This window comes from Pleuronectes platessa, chromosome 12 (genome assembly GCF_947347685.1).
Source record: "Pleuronectes platessa chromosome 12, fPlePla1.1, whole genome shotgun sequence".
Classification (NCBI taxonomy): domain Eukaryota; kingdom Metazoa; phylum Chordata; class Actinopteri; order Pleuronectiformes; family Pleuronectidae; genus Pleuronectes; species Pleuronectes platessa.
The window spans coordinates 21,966,388-21,977,891 of NC_070637.1; the positions used below are offsets into that span (position 1 = coordinate 21,966,388).

Genomic DNA, 11,504 nt, shown 5'->3' on the forward strand with positions numbered 1-11,504 from the left:
CTCATGGTTTTAACCCTTATTCAACCATATGGTTATTTTAGACTTTGTTGTGTTGTGCTGCGTCTGAGGTGCTTCTCATATTCAAACGACATCATTCAATATGATCACAGTCTACAAAAAAGAACATTACAACATTTTTAAAGACAGGATTTTCTGCAGCAGTTAAGTGGATCTGCCTAATTCAGTTTATTGGCGACCAACGTCCAGGTACATTTCCTCCGCTGTGCCTAACACATCGACAGAGGAGTTTATAAACCGCAGCTCAGATGAATCATGTATTGATAGGGAGCAGAATGATGAATCCACTGCATACGTCCCTCACCTTGACCCCCGACCTGCAGCCGATTCATACAGCTGCTGTTTGACTTCCTGAGAGCTGCTGATGCAGGTTTTCACTTCATCAGAGGAGACGACAAACAGAGCGTCGGCTCATCCGTCAAATCTCCTCTCAGCCGTAATGAACCGAGCGGAGACACTCTGCTGATCTTTGACCCCGGGGACATTTGTATTCACACCTACGGACTGAAAGTAATGAGAGTGGAGAGCGTTGGGTGTTTCAGCTGCTCTCTCCACAAACTGGTGTCTCCAGAGGCTGAGGGAAGTTCTCTGTGAGCTTCACACCTCGTCGATAACCTGTCGTTTCAGTGAATATAGAGCTGCACAGTTAATACTGATCCTCATCTTAAACTGATCCGTCATGTTGCTCTGATGGAATCATAATAAATAAAACACTGTCTTATCCAGTAGGATTTCAAGAGAAACGATGTGGTGATAATAGTGAAATATAATTACAAGTAATGAAAAGCATATCATCTCTAATCCATCTTTCAGAAATTAGATTTTATTAGTCTGCACTCATTGTTTAGATTTGAACGTTGATTCACTTTCACTGAAAACATCCGTTTGACCTACTTAAAAAACGACATCATTAAATAACACAAGAAAGAGTTTTAAGTTAAACTTAACAAGTTAAATCAACAAATACTAACTTGAGTTTGATTTGTGTTATCAATTTAAGTATTTTTTAAATGGTAATTTTCCGTCACAATTAATTCTTAAACTGTAAAAGAGTGCTCTGAGGTCATAGTGCATAAATGGAAATAAACAAGTGTTTCATTATTATTTTTAAACCTCTGCATGAAGGCAGGTGTAGTGAGAGAGGAGGACAAGTTTCTGTTAAACATCTAAACATAATCAGTTAGAAGCTTTTTTAAAACATCCTGTCACTGTTTCCAATAAATCTCTCCCCCCCCCCCCCCCCACACGGAGGTTAAACTGGCCACAGCCCTAAATGCAGATCCACTTAATCAGGCAGGAAGACGGATCATCTATCAGACCGGTTCCAGTTGTTCATCATCGTCATGCGAGAGGAAAAACATCTCTGCAGTGAAGTGACGTCCATTTAATCCCTTTATTGTCTCGAGTCACAGTGACGCAGTTGTTTACTCCTGGACGAGCGTAGACCTGAGATTTCAGAATTGATCTCACATCCTTAAAAAATGTGACTTCGTCCAAACCACATTGTTGTTGACAGAAATATATCTAACACTTGACCTGGAATAGAAAGAACTTTCCAAAAAGCCAAAGAGTGGAAATGAAAACGTGTTTTTCACGTCGACGTCTCAAGAGTCGGGAGCAAATCGCTGCTTCGCTTAAAAAGGGCAAAGGACTAATTCATCTGCTCGGCTCTCGACAGAAAGATTAAACGTGCTGGAGACTCAGAGTGTCTCGCCTGTGGTGGGTGTAATGGTGTGAGGAGGGAGGGAGAGAGAGAGAGAGGGAGAGAGGGAGAGAGGGAGAGAGGGAGAGAGAGAGTGGGAGAGAGAGAGAGAGGGAGAGGGAGAGGGGGGGGGGAAAGAGGGGGGAGAGAGGGGGGGATTATAAATGGAAGATTGTAATTTATCTTTTCTACACTTCTGACAAGGTCTTTAATCACAGTGTCCGACGATGGTACTTTAACTTGGCTGAAGACGTTCATCCTCTGGAGGAAGGCCTGTCGATTAGTAGATAGGTGTGTGTGCCTGTGTGTGTGTGTGTGTGTGTGTGTGTGTGTGTGTGTGTGTGTGTTTACATAAGATAGCGCTACCCAAGGAGTTTGTGTTTTCATCAGCGTTTGTTTCTAGATTACTCAAACACAACTCATCTGGAGTCGTTTGGAAGGATCAGGTGCAGGATATCTGCTCTACACTGAGTCACAGTCTAGTTTCATTTGCATCCACAGGATAAATGTGTGTGTAGAAATATAATCTAGACTCTATGAAGAAATCTGGGGTATTGAGAAATAACGGTTTTTAATAGTGAGTAATCGACAAGAAATACTCGAGATGGAAATTCTGTCTGAGCATTTAAGTGTTGTTTCCTCCTTTCTTTATCTTTTGAGAAATGAGAACACACTCACACATTTGACTTAAGGGAGTATTCATAAATAAACAATAAACACCACAATGAATACGAGCAGATTCCTGTAAAATAGGGAACTTGCCGTTTTTTCCAGAGATTCATCTGTTAAAAACCTCAACCATAAACGCCTGCCAACATCTTTCATCTCTCCGGGTGATGCAGAAAGCTCGAGGGAAGAGGTCCTGTTGTCTGTTGTTGAGCCAAAACTGAAATGGACTTTTCTTTCCAGTAAAGCTTTATAGTAAAAAAAACAAAACAGCGCTTTGATCTGTTTAGACCGGACAGACGTGTGGTCAAATCAAAGTGACCCTAATTATTAGGACCTTCATTAAAACTGACCTCTGAGAGTTGGATTGCAGATATATTCCTAACAGTGAGGGGAACTGGCACTTTAAGATGTTTTGTTATGGTATATCATATTCTGGAATATTATTACTGGACAATCTGAGGAACCGTGATGACTTATTTTATTGAAATCGTGTTTCCTTCTCTGCAGATAAAATTTTATTTAAGAGCAATTAGAGCTGCAAAATTTGTGCTGCACTGTTTTCTGTTCCAGACTCTTTAAGTCACTCATTCTACTATAACGGGTTCCTGTGATACCTGAGCACCACTTAATGCAACGTGCACCTCCTGTTCTCATCGCTTATTAACTTATGTTCCTCGTGCGTTTTTCTTTCTTCTCTTCCCACATCCTAACAATGTTTCTTCTCTCGCTGTGTTCCAGATGACGTGCTGCTGGGGCGGTTTGGAGGAAATGACATCATGAGATGGGTTGGCTGGTGGACGCAGACCACAGCCGGCGGCAGAGGAGCTGCTGGGGTTGTGAGGCGAGGTTTGCAGCTGCTGGCCAAAAAAAACACACACTAATGTGCTGTGGATTTTGTGAAGAATATGTTGAAATGTTGAAGGGAAGAACCCATTCATGAGGTCTGAGGGGGCCGTGAGGAGGGATTGTGTTGTTGCTCTGCACCAGGCGACAATTAAACACCTGCAGGATTTTCGGAGTGCTCCACGCCCAGTGAGGTACATCCTGAATGCTGGTGACCACAGGAAGTAACACACAAGTCAAAGATAATGTAGAGTCTGAAGCCGAGTGGGATTAACATTATTTATTTATCATAAAACCAGTTGCTGTGAGGCTTTATCTTCAAATGTTGAATCATTAAGAGACTTAGAGTGAAAGAGGAACCAAGGGTAATGGATTTTACATGTAAATTAAGTGTAATATGTTTGTTTTTTTATGTATACGTAGTGAATTAAATATTTTTTTATTGTCATGTAACTCGTGTTCCTGGACACTTTATAAATAAATCAGGCTTGAAGCTGATTTTTTGCTAAAAAAATATACAAGGTGTTTGGAATTAGAACAGTTTGTTAAACAAAGAATTTAATCAGAAGAACAAACATTAAACCAACAGACACTGAAGTGTGAGTCGCTCATCACAGGGAAGCAAGCGGATCTGGAAAGTTCTGATTGTAAAACACTGTGTTCATGCTGATGATCCATTGTTCTGTCAAGTTGATAACAGTCGCACAATTTGTGCAGATTTTTTTCCCCAAACAATGGAAAAGACAGATTTATTCACACGTCCATTAAACATGTGTGTGTGTGTGTGTGTGTGTGTGTGTGTGTGTGTGTGTGTGTGTGTGTGTGTGTGTGTGTGTGTGTGTGTGTGTGTAGTAGCTAATGCATCTTCCCTTTATTTTAATAATGCATTTAATAAATTAACTAACAATTCAGTATATTCAGTGCATAGAAACCAGGTCATTGTGTACAGTCGGTGCATCAATGTAATTTAAGGATGTGATTCATGTTATTTACATTTTCTCAGTTAATCAACTATTAAAGGGCAAAATGTTAAGTTTCACAAACTCCAAGTTAACGTCTTTAGATTCTTGGTTTTGTCCAACACTTAAATCTCAAAACTACTTTTACAGCCAGACTTATATTGACTTTTGCCGGCCGATGCCAATAATGATTTTAGAGAGTTTAAAATGTCCAGTACCGATTTTAGGGCTAATATGTATACATATAAAACATTAAATGTTGAATTTAAATTTACAGATTAATCATAAACTTATTTATAAATCAAAAACCACAAATAGAACCAAATATATAGAACTTGAAAATAGAAATTAAATATTTTACAAATTTTACTCAATGCTTATTCTGTAAAATAAACTTTTTCATACCTGTGCATACCGTTATTTTTTTATACATATATATACAGTATATAAATATATATTATATTTTCTGTCTCAAGTGGATTAAGTGTGTGGGACTGATTGAAAGAAGAAAACAGAAAAACATTAAACTTTAATCATCTCCATTAAGCTTGTTCTCAAATATTAAAGTTGATTTTCACAATAGGATCCCTCAGACAGAAAGGCTCATACAATACTATTAAAGAGTACAAAATAGAAATAACTTCATTGATTATATTTGAACAGCTTCATAGCTTCATAGTTTCATAACCTGTGTTTTTTCCTGCTGGGGAACGCTCAGGGTTTGAATCACTCACAGGTCTGTTTACAGGTTTCATAACCCTCAGGCTGTTGTCACACAGTCAAACAATATTGTCTCATTTCAAAATGTGGTCACCAGTGTAAACAGGCTTCATTCCTGAACAACTTACTTTTCCCGAACACATTTTCCCCTCGAGAGATTTTCCTGTTAGTCCCCAGATGAACTGAGTTATGTTCATTCACAAAAAAAGACACAAACAAATGTTTTAACTCTGAGGGAAACTAAAATAAATTAAACTGTATACTGCTTTTAACCGAGAGAAAGAACTGACCTGTGATGACACATGTTAGGATGAGCTGATCCGTCTGAGACACACATACACACACACACACACACACACACACACACGTACACACACTATTCTCTGACTTAATCTGCATTAATGTGAACGTGGCCTGAGACTGACTGTAAATAAAGATGGACGACATGGCGTCTCCCCTGAAGTGAAGCCAAAGTGTCTTGATCCCTGCTGGCTGGCTGCTGAATAGGTCATGAGTCTCACCTCCTCCATGTTAGCAGATGGGACACGGTCAAACGTTAAGTACATTTTTCTCAAAGATTGTTTCTCATCACATTTTAATTTGTTATTTGACGCTATAAACGAGGGTGAAACATCTTGATTGACAGCTGAGACTGACTCCTAATTGGTCGGGCATGTGTATCGGCTGGATCTTGCTACTTCAGCGTCATTCCCTCGATCGCTGCTACACAGACTCATTTCTGGATAGTGGGAGGAGCTGGAGACGTGTCGGCCATCTTTATTTACAGTCTTTGTGAGAGACATGTAACTTAGGGGAACTGATAATTACTGTGCAGGTGTTCAAGCGCCCCCTGTAGGAAAGAATAAGTTTGCACAAAACCCCAAGAATTATTTAGTTTGAGACCTTTTATTTAAAAACTTTTGCGTGTTTCTCCTTAAATCCATTTTTATGATCATAGCAACTTGTCAAAAGCCTGAAGGAAGCGCGTGTGTGTGTGTTTGTGTGTGTGTGTGTGTGTCTGTGCTTGAAAGAGAGCGTGTGAAATAGGAAGATGGGGGCAAAACCTTGAACAGGAAAGAGTGTGTGTGAGAGAGGACAGAGGGAAAGAGATATTTAAAACTTCTACATTTTAAATTCTGGGTTTGTTTAGTAAAGTTTAGCAGAAGTGAATCCTGCCTGTGAGAAATTACACTCCACCAATAAAACGTCACACACTGAGGAAGTTGTCTGTTGTTTTTGTGTTTGAAGGAGCACGATGAAGCTACATTTGGTTTAACTTCTCTCATGAGACTCAAATGTTTAATATTAATCAAGAGAAAATACATGGAGATGTAGGAAGCATCTGCAACCTGCTTCTTACTGGTTTTAACCCACGACATCACATCCCCATGATCCCAGCTTCTCTCCACCGTCTCTTTTAGAACTCTCACCTGAATCCTGATGATAATGTGTTGCTGTTGTGAACACGTCTGAGCAGAGAACCTCCCGCTGCGGGATCATCTATCTTGTTTTCGATCTCAAACCACTTTGAATAATTTCCAACATTTTAAATGTTCCAAATTTAAATAACACAACACGTGCGCCGGTGAGATATTTTAAGATATGACATTTGTCTGAGAATTTCTCTACATTGTTAAAGACAAGACGTTTCAGTTGTTTTTCCTCTGGAGTTCAGGTGCAGCACAGGTAGATCCCCCCAGGTGAGGCTACTGTAACACAACACAACAGCAGCAGTGAGTCAGCAGAGTGTTGTCGCTGCACACGTCAGACGATAAAGAGGCCGTAAACCGATATTAATCAAGATGTGCTTCACTTGTACTCTGGCACCTGCACGTCTGTGAGTGTGACAGGTCACCTGGGATTTACCTCTGGTGTCCCGGGTGCAGTGTTGTTGTTTCACAAAATGTTCAGTTAAACATTTACCTCTGTAATGATGTCACATTTTAGAATTACTCGACTTCTGTTTGATTGAATCCTGCCAGACACAAGGACTGTTTTAATGCAGATCTCAGCCATTTAGTGCTTAAACAGAGAGTTTGCTTTTTTTGTATTCTTTAGGATTTGATCAGTTTGTGTTTATGCATCACTAGACGATACAAACTCAGTGATACCAGTGTACGTGTGTGTGTGTGTCTATGTGTCACAATCATTTCAGTGCCTCAGGCCTTTAAGCAGCACTGACTGAGAATACGCCCTGACATGTCTAAAAGCAATCGCTTGCCACACACTCTCACAAGTACACACACACAGACACACTTAAAGCTGCAGGGCTGAGATACACTAACATACACACATAGACACACTTAAATCTGCAGGTCTGCGATACACTGACATACACACATAGACACACTTAAATCTGCAGGGCTGAGATACACACATACACACACACACACAGACACACTTAAAACTGCAGGGCTGAGATACACTAACATACACACATAGACACACTTAAATCTGCAGGTCTGCGATACACTGACATACACACATAGACACACTTAAATCTGCAGGGCTGAGATACACACATACACACACACACATAGACACACTTAAATCTGCAGGGCTGAGATACACACATACACAAATACACACATACACACACACACACACACACACACACATACACACTTAAATCTGCAGGGCTGAGATACACACATACACAAATACACACATACACACACACACACACATACCCACACACACAATGTGACGCTCAAGCTTCCATAAAACACACTCGCAGTCATGCACTGTGGTTAAAGCCAGCTGTGCCTGCTGGTTTACAGCCCAGACAAGATACCAGGGACTGTACTGGTAAAATTAACAACTAGCACTGGGCTCAACAACAGCGACTGTGACGAGGAGGAATTCTGTGAAATCTCACGTGTGAGCTGCTCCCTGCACAGATAAGCCCGACAGGTCACTTCACCCTGATGCTGGGCAAAGGTTCATCTACTGTTCCAAAGCTTTGCAAATTACACTCCAATCTTTTTATGGTTCAACTGCAAACTGTTTATTTTGTTACTCTTGTCTTTGTGTTTATCGAGACACGCTGGTCAGCTCCTGTTGTTTAAAATGTGCTTCATAAATAAACGTGACTTAATGACACATGCTCTCGCTCATTTGCGTTTGTGGAACTACTTTCTCACGTGTTGCTGTTGTGTAATTTGTCAATATTTTGAAATCCCCTCATGTTCATCATATTTGATTTGGCGGCAGACGCCTGGGGAACTGTCTGCACATTGCTGCCACGCTAGATACCACAGAGGGACATCTTGCATCTGTGCCTTTGATTGGTTCATTTCAGTATTTCTACCAGTGTAGTTTTGTGTATTTAAAACATACTACTGAGAAATCAACTGATCCAGGTTCCTGTCAAGGATCTGTACAAGCATCTAATCTGTAACGTCTTGCAACACCAGCCTGGGAGTCTGGGGATTTTCCATAAGTATTCCTGGGGAAAACAGGGGTGTGTCGTCTTTAACTCTGTAACTCTGTGACAAAAGGTTCTTTTCCCTCCTGCTCGTCATTATTTACGACTCACAACGCTAATAAGTGAAATTAGCAACTCTTCAGGAGCTCTTTGCCAAAGAACACAAATATTCCCAGAGGCAGTGAGGTGCAGTTTGATCCGTGGCGAGTCTGATGAGGCAGGAGCACTTGCACCAAACCTGTCCATTGAATTAGTTTGTTCTACATTTGATTCTGAGATGCTAAATTCAAACAATTTTTACAGGAAAAAGAGAAACCGCAGATGAATGTGGACTTGGTTTGCTGAGGAACAGCTGGAGGTATTCATCCTCCAGCTGACGCACTTTAAAACCATCTGCACAGGAAGAGGGTGCAACGAGATGACGCACTTAACTTGTGTCAGTCAAAAGTTCAAACGGTTGTAAAACCTGATGGAAAGGCTGAGATTCATGTTTTGATTTCTATATTAAGAATAATAACTTTATTTGTCAAGCACTTTTCAACACGAGTAACAAAGTGCTTCACAACAATAAGTCGTAAACCCTGCCTCCTCCATGTTTACAGACATGGACCAAACACTAAAGTTAAAGTACAAATACAATTTCTCAAAGATGGTTTCTGTCATTTCGGGTCTGATGTTTGTACAAGTCTTCATGTTTCTGGTTTCAATTAGTCATTTGATGCCATATATGGTGTGACAGGGCATGATTGACAGCCGAGACTGGCTGGCGATTGGTCAGGCAGGTGTATCAGTGGGACTTCGACAGCACGACTCTACTCTCCACTGCGCAGACTCCAAGATGGCGGTACCTGTTCCCAGGAGGCTTCTATTTTGTACAGTGGAGGGAAGTGGAGAAGCGTCGTCCATCTTTATGACCACGTTTATCTAATGTTTGTCTCTTAACTGGATGTTAAAGTTATATGCTTTATATATATATGTACAATAGGATTTACCACACTTTGCTCTTTGCTCTTATCAGTACAGCTGTTCCACCTTAAACAAGCGTAATAATGTTTTAACAATATCTTGAGATATATATATTTTTTTACATTTCTAGAAAAGCCCTTAGTCAGCTTATACCTGGTAAACTACCCAATCACCATATCTGAAGACTTTCCCTCTTGAGGTCATGTGTTACACAAAGAGGAAGAAATAGAAAATAGTCCGAGTGCACTTAGTGAACCACTGACACCGCACATGGCCTCTTTGCATTTAAAGAAAAAAACAATGTCACAACCACATGTTACTGTTTCACAAGCTAGTTTTATATATTTTCCTATATTGTTCCTCTACCTGGGAAAATAAGAGAACAGATTATTGATGTTTTAAGATAATATACTATTCATAATAACATTTAGTTGTCATGTCGAGTTACATGTTGAAATGAAGAACCGTGTAGTAAAAAAAAAAAACATTTGTTTAACCAATTCAGTGCCGAGTGAGTCGACTCGTGCACTGACACGTGCACACACAGAGACGCATCATACACATTGGGCTATTTTTTGGAAGTAGCTGAATAGTTAACATTTACATCAGTTGCGTGGGGCATGACGTGCAGCGACAGCGATGTTAAATGTCACGTCTATTTTTAGTTGCAGAGTGTTGTCGACCAATTTCGACATTAAATGATGCCCCGAGAAGGTTAAAATCAAAAATTGGCTGTAGCAAATTGGCATTTAAGAATGTGAAACCAAAGAATGGAACATGTGCAGCATAACATGAATAAAATATAATAGTATTCACCTTCAAGACGACAGATTTAGTCATTTGTGACTAGTGTTCATCTTGTTGTTGAGCACTTTGTAACAATGGTAAGGAAATTCAATGCAAATAAAGGTCATCATTTAATTGTGAAATTTAAATTGTGTTCTCATTTGACCTGTTTTAGCCTCTAAAAACCCACTTGTTAAATAAAAACAACACAAGTGGAAACATTAAAAAAAACAATAACCTGTGTCGCAAAAAGATTGGAACCTGCTGCGTGAGAACAAGTCTTGTGCAACTCATGTCAAGCCACATGTGAAGGGTTAAGAGTAAGCTTAGGTTAAAAAGGAGAAGCTTGTTGCTGTGGAGAGGAGACACACAAACACACACACTCACACAGACACACAAACACAAACACACACACTCAGTGGTGAGGTTTCTGTTAGGAGGGAGCGCACTGTCTTTCTTGTTTAGACAGACCATAGGGACAATAGGTGGACATGTTGAAATCTGAAACTGCACAGTCACACTCGAGCTGACGTTGTCGTGCATGGTATCATCGGGAAGTGCTGGGATGTGTTGTTGTTGTTTGGGCTTTTATTTGTGACGTCAAAGACAATTATTACAAATAAAAACCTTAAAGACTACCTGATGTCAAATTTAACCCCCTGTCAGATATACGCACACATGTCAAACCTTCTCCTCCTGCTCTCTTCCAATCAGCACGTGGTGAGGAAGTGAATACAACTTCCTGTGCTTCCTGTGACGAGGAAACTCTCAGCATGGTGTTCAACTTCCGTGAACTTTGACCCACGATACTCGTTTTGCATCCACGAATGTGTATAAGAGGATTATGTAAAAAACTGAATGTCCATTAAATGTGTGTTCATTCAAAAGTACCTGCAGTCCTGTTTTCTTACTTTTTTTAGATTTTAAATATCCAAATAAATAAATGAGCACAACACGTGATTTTATAAATGAGGCACGCTCAGAAAGAGCTTTGCATTTGTGTTGTCGTGCTCTTATCATTCAGGATTTAACAGTTTGGGATTCTATCTACCGGTGTCAAGCCTGGTCTTGAACAGCTCATATATGCACATGTGAACCGTCTGGCTCCCCTGATGAGACACAAGGGCAGACAGCCACAGAGCAGTGTTATTATATACCTGTACAAAAAAAGCTCAGCCAATCACGTAATAGGACAGTGACAAGCACAACCAATCAGCTGCCATGACCTACGGGCAAAAGGGTTTTTCTGCACAGACGTGTTCACACCAGCAACAAATCCTTGGCGTGATTCAGACGAGAGGTGGAGCAGCCGGCTGCAGACGACAGAGGCAGGAAGTGACGTCTAAACTCCGCTGCAGAGATCATGTGACTTTATTTAAAACACAGACATCTGTCATCAAACTCTCTGAACTCA

At 40.3% G+C, this 11,504-nt stretch overlaps 1 long non-coding RNA gene across 2 annotated transcripts in view; it reads left to right on the forward strand.

The window, feature by feature from the left end:
- The window catches only part of LOC128453892 (uncharacterized), a 43,499-nt gene extending 37,370 nt beyond the window's left edge, over positions 1–6,129 (forward strand). The window contains exons 4-5 of one of the 2 annotated variants that reach the window (XR_008341559.1): positions 3,128–4,046; positions 4,085–6,129. This is a non-coding gene — a long non-coding RNA (uncharacterized LOC128453892). Of the gene's footprint in view, positions 1–3,127 lie in introns of both variants that reach the window. The other variant, XR_008341558.1, reaches the window with a different exon arrangement.
- Positions 6,130–11,504: the final 5,375 nt, after the last annotated feature.